This window comes from Nipponia nippon, unplaced genomic scaffold (genome assembly GCF_047370975.1).
Source record: "Nipponia nippon isolate SJK-2023a ecotype South Korea unplaced genomic scaffold, ASM4737097v1 scaffold_34, whole genome shotgun sequence".
NCBI classification, from domain to species: Eukaryota; Metazoa; Chordata; class Aves; order Pelecaniformes; family Threskiornithidae; genus Nipponia; species Nipponia nippon.
In genome coordinates this window covers 1,618,265-1,633,850 of record NW_028262352.1, presented here as the reverse complement: position 1 = coordinate 1,633,850, position 15,586 = coordinate 1,618,265, and the positions used below count along the sequence as shown (strand labels likewise).

The window sequence follows — 15,586 nt, the reverse complement described above, 5'->3', positions numbered from 1 at the left end:
CAGGACTCCGCACTCCCTTCGTACTAAGAGTACGTCTCATTCACACACACAGAGGACAGCATACACACTTTTGACGACAAAACACTCGAATACCAACGCAAAGTACAAAAATCCTAAAAGCAAACACAGAGCAACTACTTGTCCTTATAACATGCCAAACACAATCCCAAAATCAAATAACCGAGTTCCAAAGCCAAGATCCAATATACCCAAAAGCAAGAGTTCCAAAATAACCACCAAATGAGCACCGAAGTGCTCCCCAGTGTATACCTTTAAGGCGCTAGCAGCCCGGTATACTCCACCAAGCGTGAACCACTCACGGCTTACAGGGGTTTCTGACAGATGACTAGTCCCAAACCAAATTTAAGAAAGAATACCTTTTTTCCGAAGACGGTCCTTGTCTGCTCCCGCAGCGATCCGATTGAGGCAAGGAGTCCCTCCGGAAATTTTCCGGGGGTACCCTAGGGAGTCCCGTTCTCAACGGGTCCTGCAGCCGAGCAGAGAGGGTCCCACCTGGGTCGCCAAAAGTGATACAAAAATTCACGGATGCTTCTCCTCACAGTCTGAATCTCCCCAAGGGAGAAATGGAGTATTCAGAGAGTCCCTGAAATGAAACTCAATAGCAACGAAGTTACTATTAAGCAGGTATTCTTTATTGCAGCGCTGGGCAGCACTGGGGATTCTCCACCATGAGTGCTCCCCCGATTTGGTAGACTTTCAGAGATTATATACTATAAAATCCTACATATTCACAGGATTTCCGAGAGTTCATTTACATAAACATGAGATTTCCTGGAACTCATTAACATCTGCAAATGTCCGATCCGCATGCGCAGTCGTCTCCCGTGGTGGTCTTCAGGTGGTCTTTGGGGGTCTTCAGATGAAGGCTCGTAGTCTTCTTCACTGTGCTCACTGATTGACCTTTGCTTCTGCACAAACTCAGTCCTAGGATCACGTAAACGGTGTCCTTCAGGGCTGTTGTCGTCATTCTTTTGTGACCTCCTATCTTCCATGCAGTTGTTCTCCCAAGGCCCAGTTGTCTGAGATGGGATCATCCGGGAGCCCCCTTATCTTACAACCATTCTAACTACTCCCTAAATCACAAAGGCCTTTCTTTTGTTTAGTTAAGTGACTTAAGATATTTACAATATCCTCCTTGCCCCTAGGCTTTAATTCTTTCAGGAGGCATTTTGATGCAGTGGCTTTGTCTATCTTGGCTTTAACCCTTTCATTAGTGCCCTGCAGTGAACCTGGCCAGAGTAATTTACTCAGCTCCCTGCAAATTGCAGGCAAAATGGCTTCAGGAGTACAGCAAGAAGAATAACAGATATACCTGTCCTTGCTCGTGTGGCCCATACCAGCAAAGGGGGAATGATTGCAGCTATACGACAAGATTGGCTTGCTCCAAGTTTTTCTTGTGTGTGCATTTTTCAGTTATTTGTCTATTCTCAACTTTATTTTGGAATGGGATGAGAGGAATGGAATGCTTTAGTGAAGTCGCAAGCTAATAACTGCATCAATAAACTGTTGGTATATCTAAAGATACAGCTAATACTGGAAAAAGAAAGTCGAAGCACTTTAATATGTGATTTCCCTTTTTTAATAGTCCACATAAATTTAGGGTTTGTGTAATTTATACATGTCTTTATTTAATCAAATAATTATATAGCTTGAATTACAAGGAAGGGGATTCCATTTTGTCAGAAATTAAGGTGTAAAGGATTGAAGCTTGTTAGTAAAGTACTGTTCTAATTTATGAATCTTCATATTGTTAGGACATCTTTTCAACAAAATAATATGACAGCAGGAGAAGAAAAGTGTAGCTGCATACCCTAAACAGTGGGGACCATTTGTAAATTTAAAAATCGATTTTATTCAAATGCCTAAATGTTGTAATTTTGAATATGTCCTTGTCATTTTAGATAGGTTTTCAGAATATAAATAACATCACATAACATATATGCAAGATTAAATAATCCACAGTAACAGATTTGTTATAGCGCTCACTTAATTTGGCTATGTGAAAGGCAAGATGCTAACTGCAATACAACTTGCTTACAAGAAGGAACACTACCTGGCACCATGAGCTTTTACCTCAGGGTCGATGTGACCTGAAGACCCAACCTAAGCCAGCTCTTACTGTCTGAGAACATCCCATGCAGACAATAAAACAATAGAAGATTTACCCTTCAATGAAACCAGGCGTATAACCATGGCCAGAACCACAATCAACCAGAATCCAGGATAAACCCACACACACCTGCACGGGACATCGGTTTAGAACAATGAAGATGAACACACCACTGACCATATGTCCACACCACCTGCACGGGACAAGCAACGTACTGATCCTGCATGGGACAAGTACATACCGATTATGCGAGCAATAGTAACTGATTAGCCCACCCCTTAACATGAGTAATTTGATTGGTCTACACAACTGTATTGTAACATATTTAAACCCTGCTTTCTTCTGTATTGGGGTCCTCCATGTATTAGGCTGGGGCACCGCTATGCACATAACTAAAATAAGAGAATAAATTCCCTTGGTAATTTTATGCTAAGCGTCCTTGTCTCCCTCCTCAGCTGGCGAAGAACTGACTTTTACAGCTAGGTCTATGCTTGTGAAGGAGTGTGTAGAGATAGAGATGTCTGTCATGCCTCCATTAGCATCATGCTAAGAATTGGTCAGATTCGTAAGCCTGGACAGGCTTCAAGAAGGAAGGAATTTGACGCATCATTGTTTGAATCTGAATTGGACCAAATATTTCTGTCCCAGTCTTCTGGGCCAATATATAAAGCTTTACTAAAGTATTGGTACAGAAATGCCCTTTTCTGCAACTTCTAGGCACCACTCAAGTTTTTCCTGAGCAGATACTGCTGCCAGGGGGACCATGTGGCACTATAGTTTCTCCACATTAGCCTGCAGGCTTTTAACACAGGCAGTGACTAGAGTTTTATCTTCTGTCAGAAAATGGTACCAAGGCAATTATGAACTATTGAAAGAACTGGGACTCTCTGGTTCCCGACAGGAAAAAGTTGCCTGTCGTCTATCAAATCGGGCACTGGTTTCATCTGTAGATATCATGCACACTTTTACAAGTCAGGCACAGACTGTGGTAAGATCATAATGTATTAATGAATTGTAATTGTATTGATTGATTGACTGTTAATAAACTGATTTCTTCTTTCTCTCTAAGGCAGCGGGATCCCAAAGTGGACAGGGACTGTGGCAAACAAAAGCTTGTGTCGAGGGCTGACTCAATAGATAGGGTATGATAGTATGTAGGAATGTATTGGGCTCGGATCATGACGTGTTGCCTAAATTTTCCATCTGTGACATTAATTTACCAGCCATTGCCAAGGTGGATGGGCCACCTTTACTTAATCCAGAAAAGGAACATGTATAATTTTTATATATGATCGATAAGTAGCCTGAGTGTACTGCTGGTCTTGAGGCATTTCTTTTTGTAGGGAAGCAACTCAGGCATTGGCTGCAGTATCTCTAAGACAGTGAGCTAAGAGAAATAAGCAGGATAACTTGCCTTTCATATTTTTGTTTTTCTGACTTTCTCTAATCAAAGTAGCTAGGGAAAGGGAACAGGCAGTTCCCTCTGACAGAGAATCTGACGTCCACAGGTAGAGCAAGGCCCCGAAACAGTCAGCTAAGGAACCCACTACTAAATCAGAATCAAGCCCAATTGGCACAGCCAATACTGCTAGAGGGATCATTACATATCTTTTCCCCAGGGGATAAAATATGGATAAAAGTACATAAATGAAAAAATGGTTTGTCTCCAAAATGGGAAGGACCCTCTCCTGTATTACTAACCTCTTTTTCTGCAGTAAAGGTGGAGGGTAAAGATTCCTGGATTCATCACTCCCATGTAAAAAGAGACGAGACAGCAGTAAATTGATTCTACAACAGAAACACCTAATTTGTAAAATGCCTTATATTTTATTGATTATCTTGTTTGCAAAAACCTCTGTGTCTTATAATACCACTGTAGCCACTTTTCAAGCCATAGCCTCTGCAGCAAATAAGACCGATTGCTGGATCTGTACTGAAGGGTTAACCTCAACCAAAAGCCACCTATCATGGATTATGGTACCTCTTGAAAGTCACTGGTGTCACGATAATCAATCCACCCTTTGGTGAACAAGACCAGAAAATACTCCTCCCTTTAGAACAGATGGGTTTAACACCCAATTAGCTGGGAACCCACTGGTTTGTGTACTCAGTAACCCAAACCCAGGAAAACCAATATCAGTAGGAAATGGACACCGGGACTGCCAATATAACTTTCTGTTAAATTGAGACTTAAAAGGTAATTTCATTAATTGGACATATCTTGACACCAGTGGCTCTATATCAAATTGGCCTTTTGTCAGATTTGTGCCTAACCATGACCGAATTACTAAACGAACCACTGCTTTAGAAAACTGTATTCAAGAACCACCAAAGCCGCCTTTTTTGTCTATCTACCAAAATAGTTCCTCCAAATGTAGATTTCTGCCAGGATGGAACATTAGAGATTGAGGAAAAAAAGAAATTCTATGGACCTTTGCAGACAGTTTTGTTTGGCATAGTGATCACAAAAATCATAGTGATAACTGTAACCTAACAGTTACCCAAAATCTTTGGACAGCCAAATGCCCCCCTAACTTAAACCCTTATCATTTACCCATCCGTTCATGGGCCAACCCTCTCTCTAACATGTTTTTTGTTCATTGGTATACCATAGAAAAAAGAAGAAAATATCCACCTCTGTTCCCATTAGCCTGGACAATACTGGGTATGCAGCAACACCGCACTAAAATTTTTGCTGGCAAACTGGGAAGGAAAGTGCACCTTTGAAGCACTATTGCCCTCAGCCCAAGTTAAATGAAGCATAGCAACAGCAACAGCGACACATAATTATTGGTACATAAGAGACAGGCGAGCCATTGAAAATCCTTTAATAGAAAGAGGTATGTCCTGGTTTCAGCTGGGCTAGAGTTAATTTTCTTCCTAGTAGCTGGTATAGTGCTGTGTTTTGGATTTAGCATGAGAATAATGTTGATAACACACTGATGTTTTAGTTGTTGCTAAGTAGTGCTTGCACTAGTCAAGGACTTTTCAGCTTCCCGTGCTCTGCCAGGTGCACAAGAAGCTGGGAGGGGGCACAGCCAGGACAGCTGACCCAGACTGGCCAAAGGGCTATGCATACCATATGATGTCATGCTCAGTATATAAGCTGGGGAGAGTTGGCTGGGGGCAGCAATCGCTGCTCAGGGACAGGCTGGACATTGGTTGGTGGGTGGTGAGCAATTGTATAGTGTATCACTTGCTTTGTATATTATTATATTATATTATATTATATTATATTATATTATATTATAATATTATTATATTATAGTAGTAGTAGTATTACTACTACTATTTTACTTTATTTTACTTCAATTATTAAACTGCTCTTATCTCAACCCACGAGTTTTCTGACTTTTACTCTTCCGATTCTCTCCCCCATCCCCCAACCAGATTAAGTTGGTCTAGTTGGGCTTTGGCCCTTCTAATTTTCTCTCTACATAATCTCAGGACATCCTTGTAGTCCTCCTGAGTTGCCTGCCCCTTCTTCCAAAGGTCGAAAACTCTCCTTTCATTCCTGAGTTCCAGCCAAAGCTCTCTGTTCAGCCAGGCCGGTCTTCTCCCCCGCCTGCTCGTTTTTCGGCACATGGGGACGGCCTGCTCCTGCGCCTTTTAAGATTTCCTTCTTGAAGAATGTCCAGCCTTCCTGGACTCCCTTGCCCTTCAGGACTGCCTTCCAAGGGACTCTTGTCAACCAGGCTCCTAAACAGGCCAAAATCTGCCCTCCAGAGGTCCAAGGCAGCAGTTTTGCTGACCCCCCTCCTTACTTCTCCAAGTATCAAAAACTCTATCATTTCATGATCACTACGCCCAAGATGGTCTCCAACTGTCACATCACCCACCTGGCCTTCTCTGTCTGAAAACAACAGGTCCAGCAGGGCACCTTCCCTAGCTGGCTCCCTCACCAGCTGTGCCAGGAAGTTATCTCCCACACACTCCAGGAACCTCCTAGACTGTTTCCTCTCCACTGTATTGTATTTCCAGCAGGCATCTGGTAAGTTGAAGTCCCCAGGAGAACAAGGGCTAGCGATCATGAGACTTCTCCCAGCTGCTTACAGAATACTTCATCCACCTCTTCATCCTGGTTGGGTGGTCTATAACAGACTCCCACCAGGATATCTGCCTTGTTGGCCTTTCCCCTGATTCTTACCTATAAACACTCGACCCTTTCATCACCATCGTTAAGTTCTAGGCAATCAAAACACTCTCTAACATACAGGGCTACCCCACCGCCTCTCCTTCCTTGCCTATCCCTTCTGAAGAGTTTATAGCCATCCATTGCAGCACTCCAGTTGTGCGAGTCATCCCACCATGTTTCCGTGATGGCGACTATGTCATAGTTTTCCTGCTGCACAATGGCTTCCAGCTCCTCCTGTTTGTCGCCCATGCTGCGTGCATTGGTGTAGATGCACTTCAGTTGGGCCATTGATCCTGCCACCTTTTTTGGGGGAGAAGCCCTATTTCCTATGTGACTATGCTCAGGTGCTTCTGTGGTTTCTAGCACATCGACAACCTTGTGTCTTTGCTGCTGCATGGCTCTCCATCCCCTACCTCTACTGAGATGGCAGACCGAAGGACCTCGCTAGCACACCATCCCTCAAACATTGGCATACTGTCCCCAGGCTTAATCTCTAGTGAGCCTGGTTTTACCCCTTTCCCCCTTCCAATCTAGTTCAAAGCTCTTTCAATGCACCCTGCTAACTCCTGTGCTAGGATCCTTTTCCCCCTTTGAGACAGGTGTACCCCATAATGGCCGGATGCGTTACCCCTCACATTAATATATATCAGGAGTACTGTAAATAATAATAGAAAGCATGGGCTGTCACCTCATGAAATCTTAATGGGTAGACCCATGTGACTGCCTCATACGGCACCTTTAACTCTGGCACAGACAGATTTACATCTAACATGATACCCTCCTAAAATATTGTCACGCACTAATGAAATGCAGTACAATACAGCTATTTGATGGATGCAGGCTATCACCACTGTTGGTAATGAGTCCAACTTCTGATACTGCATTCATGGTCTCCAGCAGGCAGAAGGCAGCTATAACTGGAAAACTTTTTCCCTCAATGCTATATAGTTGCAAGAGAATACTACTGGCATTCAAGGCTGATTTAACATACCTGCCTATCAGGCACAAGCTATCTTTGTTCACCAACAAACCACAGTTGGACTGCGTATCTATAAAATACCAGGTCCAAATTCGAATTGTAGGTCTCGATTTATAGGGAATCGAGCTAGCTGTAGTGCAACTATATATGCAAGTGTACTATAGGACAATATTTTTTCCTTGATCGAAACCACACAGGTCAACATAATGGCACTCGTGCCATTTTTCCCACTCATGGGAAAAATTGCACCCAATCTGATGATACTCAATGTCTGAATTATTGGGAACTAGACATTGAAAATAAAAAGGTAAAAATAGACATCCGATGACAAGGAACTCCCTTTTCCCAAGGGAGGAGCAGCCCACACTGTCTTTCCCAACTGCTTCCCTACATGCACTACGGGGACCTTATCTCCTCCCACAGTATGTAGGGGCTTTGGGCAGGATCAGGGCGGTTAGCAGATCCTTTGATGTTAACCAGACAAGTGGCTTCTGCTAAATTTACACCCCAGTGCTTCCATGCCCCCAGTGCCCAATGCTCTCAGCTCATCAGTTCATTATATCGTTCGATCTTTCCAGAGGCTCGTGGGTGCTAGGGAATGTGATACACCCAGTCAGCGCCATGTTTCTTGGCCTAGGAGTCTATGAGGTTGTTTTGGAAAAGAGTCCCAGTCAATATGGATTTATTGAGACTAATAATGTCAAATCAAGCTAATTTCCTTCCATGATGGGTTAAAAGCCTTGTAGATGGTCAAAAGACAGTAGATGCAATAAGTCTTACTTTAGGAAGGCTGGTGACTGTCTCTGATGACCTTTTTGCAAGTATGTTACAGAAATAGTCTAGGAGGGAGCTACTCGTGAGACGAAAGTCTCACTTGCTCTCCAAGGCTTCCAAGTATGTGACTCATGCCCAAGAGGCCCCACTGTACAATAAGTTACCAGAAAATAAGAAACAATATGCTCTGTTTACTGATGGGTCCTGTCATATTGTGGGAAACCATCAGAAGTGGGAAGCTGCTATATGGAGTCCCACACAACTAATTAAAAAGGGTCCTGGTCCACTCAGCGCCCATTTAATGTCAGCCCCATGTGGGCCCAGCTATTACAAAAAGTAGTTTCTGCTATGCCCGTTCTGTTTTCTTCCCATCTCCCTGAAGAGGCAGCTATAGTTACCACCAAATCCCCTTGTGTCCAGGTACTTAAAAATCCCCCTAAGCCTGTGTGAAAGGGCCGTGACCCAAAGCACCTTGAAGTGTGGAAAGCCTGTTTGGCCCTGGGCATTCCCCAACAGGCAATCCACAGAGTCCCAACATCAGTGTTATTGGCTCTTGCCAACAACCTCCACTGTGCCACACATCCTCCCACTGGAGGTGAGGGCCCAAGTGCTCCTCCTGCCATTCCATGAGCTGGAAACCCAGAAACTGGACACCCCCCCCCAGCTTTGCATTACCCAGATTTATCAGACGTACTATTAACATCATAGGGGGGGCCAGTTGGAATCCACCGATCCCTCTGAGGTGGCATGGAGGGTGTGGCTTATAGGGACTTCCGATCCAGAGGTAGATGTCACCATCAATGGTAAACTGCATTTGCCATACGGGAGCTCAAATTTCTGTCATCAATAGATCACACTAGAGGGGAGCACTTCCCTCATGCTCTGTAGTAGTCCATAGGTTAACTGGACCCCCCTCAGCCCTTCCCGTAGTCACAGTCAAGTGTGACATCCCTAATGGACGCAAGGCCTGAGTATCTGCAGTTTTGGGAGATTCTAACGTCCAAGGTATGTGTATTGGGTCTGGCTGGGTTGAAGTTAACTTTCCTCATAGCAGCCCCAAGTGCAGCCTCATAGCTGTCACACTTGACATGACAGGTTTTGCCATCCAGCAGCGGTTCCGGTCCAAGTCCCACTTAGGACCTGTAACTGCTTGATTTTATAGACAGTGCTCTGTGTGCTGTTATGCTTCCCTGTTCTGTGATGGGGTCATCACCACCACCTGGTTGGCCGGGTGCCTGGGACCTTCAAGGCCAGTAAGGAGGGAAGAAGTTGGCCTGGCACCCAGGAACCTTGAGGCCGATAGGGAGGGGGAGAAGAAGTCTTCCTGGTGCACAGGACCTTCGAGGCCTGATAATGAGGGGAAAGGGGACTGATACGTGACCAGCTCGGTCACAGAGAATGGATGTTTGCCTTATAAAATGGTGTTAGTTATGCTAACCATATTACCAGGGGTCAGGAGCAGGGGGTACTGGTCACGCTCACATTTTAAGAGGAGAAGACAACTGTTGATGGTGTTTAAAAGAAAATGTGTCTCCATCAGGAGCAAGTTCAAGGCTGTGAAAACTGAATAGGGGAGTCGTCAGTTAAGTGTTGGTCTTGAGGTAGCATCCCTATCCTCAGTTTGTATTCTTGACTAGCTCAAACTCTGCGTACTGACTTTTATTAACCACTCTAATTTGTGGGCTTGAATTCTGCGGTAGGGGTCAGGTGCCTAGAAACAAGGTGTGTGGAGGTGTATGTAACTGTTACATCTACATCCTTCTGAGAATACTGGCTGTAATTACTTATGTGCACCTGGCTGAATACTGGAGTTCTGTCCTTAAAAATAAATTGTCTGCATTACTGAGCACTATGTGACAACCTGAGAACTTGTCACTCCCCACATTGTCTGACATCTGCATTGCAATTTCCCAAGATGGTACAGTAAGATCTCTTACCTTATTTGTTCTGCAGTAATGGTCACAAATGGGAAAATGGATTCCTACCACAACTATGGGTGGCTTTCTTAACCAGAGGATATCTAATTAGGTTTCTGTGAGACAGAAAACCTAGTTTTATTCAGACCAGCTTGATCACTGATACATTTTTAATATTAAGAAAATTAGTTTGAGAAAGAACTTCTAAGACATACTTTGTAATAGTTACAGCAGAGACTTCATAATTAAAGCTAGAAGATCTTTCCCATTTTAAACTTGATTTTGACCTTCCAAAAAGATAAAGAATCCAAAATGCTTGTCAGGAGTGAAGAAACCATACTTTCTGTGTATTTCCTGTTTCTGCATCAGACTATTCTAATGTAGGCCCTCTATAGAGAATATATTTTGAATGTGTGACTGTGTAGACAGAATGAAAAAAGTGGTAGATCTTTTGAGAAACGGTCTGGTTCACCTAGCTTTTTTAAGCAGTCTACAGTGTTATATGTATTTTAAAATGTCAATTTGCTAATAGAAGAGCTATTAATATGATATATTGAGCTTCAGAGATGGTTTTTATTCAGCTGAAGTGCAGGAAGTTTAATTCCATAGAAATGTTTTCTGTGAATGGGTTAAGATTTTATGGGCCATGTGAAAAGTGTTAATCCTTTTCTCCTTAAACTTACTTTTTGTAATTAAAACTGTCTAGTCTTTTCCTCAAAAACACAGTTAATTTTTAGTTGAGTAGCATGGAAATATAGGGGATAAAGGAGAGAAGCGAGAAGAATTATACTTCAGGGAAGGAACATTTCCATAAAACTTTCCAGCATGTACAGTTCTTCCTACTAGATCTCTCAAATGCAATTAAAACCTACAGGAGTCAATACTGACCTCAGAAGGGTTTGGATGAGATCCTTTGTCCTGAGTTTGTAGGTGATCTAGCAGGGAAGACAGACAGCTTTGTTCCATTTCCTCAGTCGTCTTTCTTACACAGAGGCTAGCGAGAAATCATCTATATCCTTCTGAGACTTCCCTCTCTTCTCTCTTCCCTTCTCCACATATAAATGGAAATATCTCATTTTTCCCCATATTTGCCTGGCTTCCCCACCATTGTACTCATTAGTTACACATGAAAGGGATATCACTTCAAATAGTCGTTCAGTTGCTGAACTTATCAAACCAGAGCCAGCTTGAAGCACAGATTGCTTTAATAACTACCTACTTTGACAACAGTTGAAGAGCAGCATAATTCTTCCCTGTCTTCCATCATCTGAACTGGAGGTGCTGTCAGTCACCATAAAAGTAAGTAAGTGCCCTATAACCTCTGTAGTAAGGAAGGGGGTGAAAAAGACTCTGTTATATGCAGGACAATACGTCAAAAGGGGTAAGGGTGAAGGGAGAGGAGTGGAGTGGAGAAGAGGTGCTGCAGATCAACCTAGCTAGGAAGGGAGAAGTAAGATGCTCTTCCCTCAGTCACAGTCCCATTCCTCTGTCCCAAACTTATTCCCTGAGTGAGCCATCTCATAAATTGAAAAACCAACCACACAAATACAATTAAGTGCGTATCAAGTAGAATGTGGTACTGCAGGTGATGTAAAACTGGACATTAGCTTTCATCTCTTCCCCTGCTTCCATTTATTCTGCAAGTATATGAATTTTGCAAACTTCTCAGAGATATGATTTCTACAAATGGGGGGCCACAACATAAATTGACATTAGTACGTGACATGAATGTTGATGGTGACAAAAACAAGCAGATGGACTCTTGTAACATGGAATTTCAATGTTCTGTAGAATTTGTAGAGTCTTTCAGAGAATCAGAACTGTAGAAACAAATTAAAAAGCCTCCAATAAACACAAACAATGAAGCAACCTTACACTTCACACATGTTTTGAATTGGGAGGGCTATTGACTATAGGTGTAAGAACCTTATATACAGTGCATTTAAGATTTGAAAGCAACTATACACACCATACATCTGCCATCTGATAAAAGGAAAGTCCACCTTTCACGTTTTACAGTTTAATAAGGGATCATGTTATTAAGCAAGCTAGAATGACTTTTCCAACTACAGCAATGCTAGTGTAAATCCATGGTAACTACGTTTTGATGGTAAAATGAAAATACTGATGATAAAGTATCAATGGAAAAAATATTTATTTTCCAAATATGGGCAAATAAAATTTAATTATTTAGAATCAATTGCTACATGAATCAGAAATTACATATATTTTATGGAGATGAAAAGTGCTGCTAACATCTTCAACTTGCACACTGCCAACTTTACAAGGTATGATCTTATATTTGGATGTAACACTGTCTCACTGGCCTTAATGGGACAAAATTCTTCAAATATTGGATGCTGCAAAGTTAAAAGTAAGGTCACACACTTGATCCCCCCCCGCCAAGTCCCTCTCTGCTTTTGCATAGGCTGAAATGGAAATATTGCATGTATTATGATATCAGTAATTGTACTGAGTTAAAGTTCTCTTACAAAATTGCACCAAATTGTGAGAATAATACTAATAAAAAGGTAGTTAGATTAAGAATGATGTAATAGTCACCTGCTGAGCGCCTGCAATGGCTGTGCAAAATAGTATTAAAGCTGATGCAATTAGCTAGGTAAGACATTCCTCGTAGGTGGCAGGATCCACTGACAATGAGAAAAAAAAAAATCAGGGACAAGAAAGGAAGTCATTAAGTTTGTGTGATCTCCAAGTTCTGTAAAGACATCCAGAAAGGATGGATAAGTGAATTAAGGGAAGAAATGGTTGTTCTGTGGTCCCATCCAATATTTTCAACACGCTTAATAGCAATAAAAATTTTGTTAGGAAAAAAAAGCCCGAAAAAACTCCATCCCTTGAGGAGAGACCCTTTACTGGAGGAAAGGCATGCAGCAATTATAGAATCATAGAATCATAGAATCATTAAGGTTGGAAAAGACCCTTAAGATCATCGAGTCCAACCATTAACCTAACACTGCCAAGTCCACCACTAAACCATGTCCCTATTCTCTTTTGTTATTTCTTAAGCTCCCCAATTCTCTCTTGTTATTTCTTAAGCTCCACTCCCATGAACTAAGGCAATCCCCATTTTGAAAATCTTGGTCAGAATTTGAGAGCTGTCAATCCAGTGTCCTTATCTTTTGCTTATCCTAAATGTCCCTTATAATGCATGGTGGTTTTGATCTAGAGCAAATCTGCATTTTCATTGGTGATGCACTGAAGGAGCAGAGGAATGTGCAGATTAGTGGAAGAGTAAGAAATCAAAAGTAGAAATTGTAAAGCATGCCTTCTTCTAATATGTAATTGTGCTATCTGTGTGTAATAATTATTTGGTATTTCTTCTCCTTCCTCCACTATTGTGGAATGGTATCATAAAGTCTTAGTGGGGTAGGTTGACCCTGGCCAGCAGCTAAGCACCCCCACAGCCACTTGCTCGCTTCCCTCACCCCCACAGCAGGATGGGGGAGAGAATAGAAAGAGCAAAAGCAAGAAAACTTGTGGGTTGAGATAAAGACAGTTGAATAAGTGAAGGAAAAAGAAAGAAAAAAACAAAACAAGCCATGCAAAACCAATCACTCACCACCTCCCACAAGCAGACCAATGCCCAGACAGTCTCTGACCAACAGCCACCTCAGAAGACAAAAAACCCCACCCTCTTCAGTCTCTGCTGCATGTTGGTGGATGTTATGACAGCAATAACATCCTAACCTTTCAGAAAACTTTCTATTAGCTGAACAGCTTACTAATATAATCTGTAACAGTTCCTCTCTGCCACTCCTTCCTCCTCACACTTTTCCCCTGCTCCAGTGTGGGTCCTCTCCATGGGCTGCAGTCCTTCAGTATAAGCCTGCTCCAGCATGGGTCCTCCACAGGCCGCAGTTCCTGCCAGGAGAACTTGCTCCTGTGTGGGCCCCTCTCCACCGGCCACAGTTCCTATCACGAGAGCCTGCTCCAGCATGGCCTGTCCACAGGCTGCAGTTTCCTTCAGGGAATATCCACCTGCTCTGGCGTGGGGTCCTCCACGGGCTGCAGGGGAATCTCTGCTCCAGTGCCTGGAGCACCTCCTCCCTCTCCTTCTCTGACCTTGGTGTTCGCAGGACTGTTTCTCACATTTTTTCCCCATGATTCCTCACATTGCCATGCAGCATTTTGCCCTTTTCTTTAATATATCACAGAGGCACCACCAACTTCGCTGATTGGCTCAGCTTTGGCCAGCGATTGGTCTGTTGCCAAGCCAGATGGAACCGTCTGTGTCTGGCACGGGGCAGCCCCTGGCCGCCTTCTCACAGAGGCCACCCCTGCATCACCACCCCCCATACACCTTGTCACATAAACCCAATACAGTGTGCTACAGCAAAATGAAGTCTGGATGAGGCTGATCAGTAATTTTAGGTCACTGCGAGGGCCAACAGCTCCCTGGGGGTCACAGAGGGGGAATCCCTAGGCCAGCAGGGCATGGGCCTCACCAACCAGGGCTTGTCCTACTGCCCCTACAGCAGGGCAGGCCAGATGGAGGGCACCTTCTTAAAAAGAAGTTCAAGAATTAGGGTGATCAAGAAGTTGAGCTTCAGGGTCCTGCTATGCCACATACTTTCTGTGCAAGTAGCAGTCACAAATACGCTCTGTGCCCCACAGCACATCTGACAAGAGAGCACCAGCTCATTCACAGCAAAGTCAAGACACATAAGATGTCCCTTTCTCTCATCCACATCATCCCTCACAGCCTACTCCAGAGTCGTTTTATCTCAGAAATATATACACAACAGAAAGAGGGTATCCTTTTAATAATTTAAGGAGCACGTGGTAACAAAATTGCCTTCCTACCACAGCTTCTGGGTTCGTACTGTTTTTGTGCCTAGGAGCAGATATCAAGCTCGAGTTTTGCAATATTGAGACTCAGCCAGTATGGGCTTCACAGAGGCACTGAAGTTGACAGCAGTTCTCACACTTGCCACCTGCAGAAGGAGGGACAACAGAATCCCCACATGATATATGAACCCCAGGCTGGTTCATTTTTCATCTCTAATGTAAGCAATGGCAGAGAGAGAGAGTTTGATTAGGGCATGCTAGAATAACAATAAAGTGGGAGAGGAGATCCCAGCAGAGTCAGCTGCATGTCAGGCTCCCAATTCATGCTGCCCAGCCCTGCCACTGCACGATGAAGATCCCTCAGAGTCAGATCCCAGTCTTACAGGGAAATCATATGGGATGGGGAAGGGGTGATGTGGGGAGTGAGGAGAGAAAGCAAGCAGGGACAGAGGGAAACAGCCCTTTTCCTTTATAATAGAGCAGGTTCAGTTCACAACTGACACTTGGCTCTTTGTTACAGCACATTGTACAGAGGCAGCCTTTTCACCAATTATTAATGATCTGCTAAAGCAGCCACTCTAAAGTCATGTTATTTCCAAACTGTACAACTAGGAAATATCTTAATGAAATGTGCTGTGGTCCAGATCCACAACTGGTATAAAGCAGACAGTGAACATTCACACCGGTCCCCTCCTACAAAATCCTTAGCTCCTTACCCCAAGCTATAGTAGTCCGTACTTTCAGCACTGAACCCCTGTGGTGGGTTGACCCTGGCCAGCAGCCAAACACCCACCCTGCCTCTTGCTCACTCCCCTCTCCTGCGGGATGGGGAGAAAATA

At 43.4% G+C, this 15,586-nt stretch overlaps 1 protein-coding gene across 2 annotated transcripts in view; it reads left to right on the top strand.

Annotated features, from left to right (window-relative positions):
• The window catches only part of LOC104019890 (macrophage immunometabolism regulator), a 78,652-nt gene that overhangs the window by 60,718 nt on the left and 2,348 nt on the right, over positions 1-15,586 (top strand). Inside the window, exon 3 of one of the 2 annotated variants that reach the window (XR_015707649.1) lies at positions 2,063-5,282. The exons of the other annotated variant lie outside the window; for it this stretch is intronic. The gene's annotated coding sequence lies outside the window, so the exon portion shown is untranslated. Of the gene's footprint in view, positions 1-2,062; positions 5,283-15,586 lie in introns of those variants that run through there. 2 annotated transcript variants of the gene reach the window in all.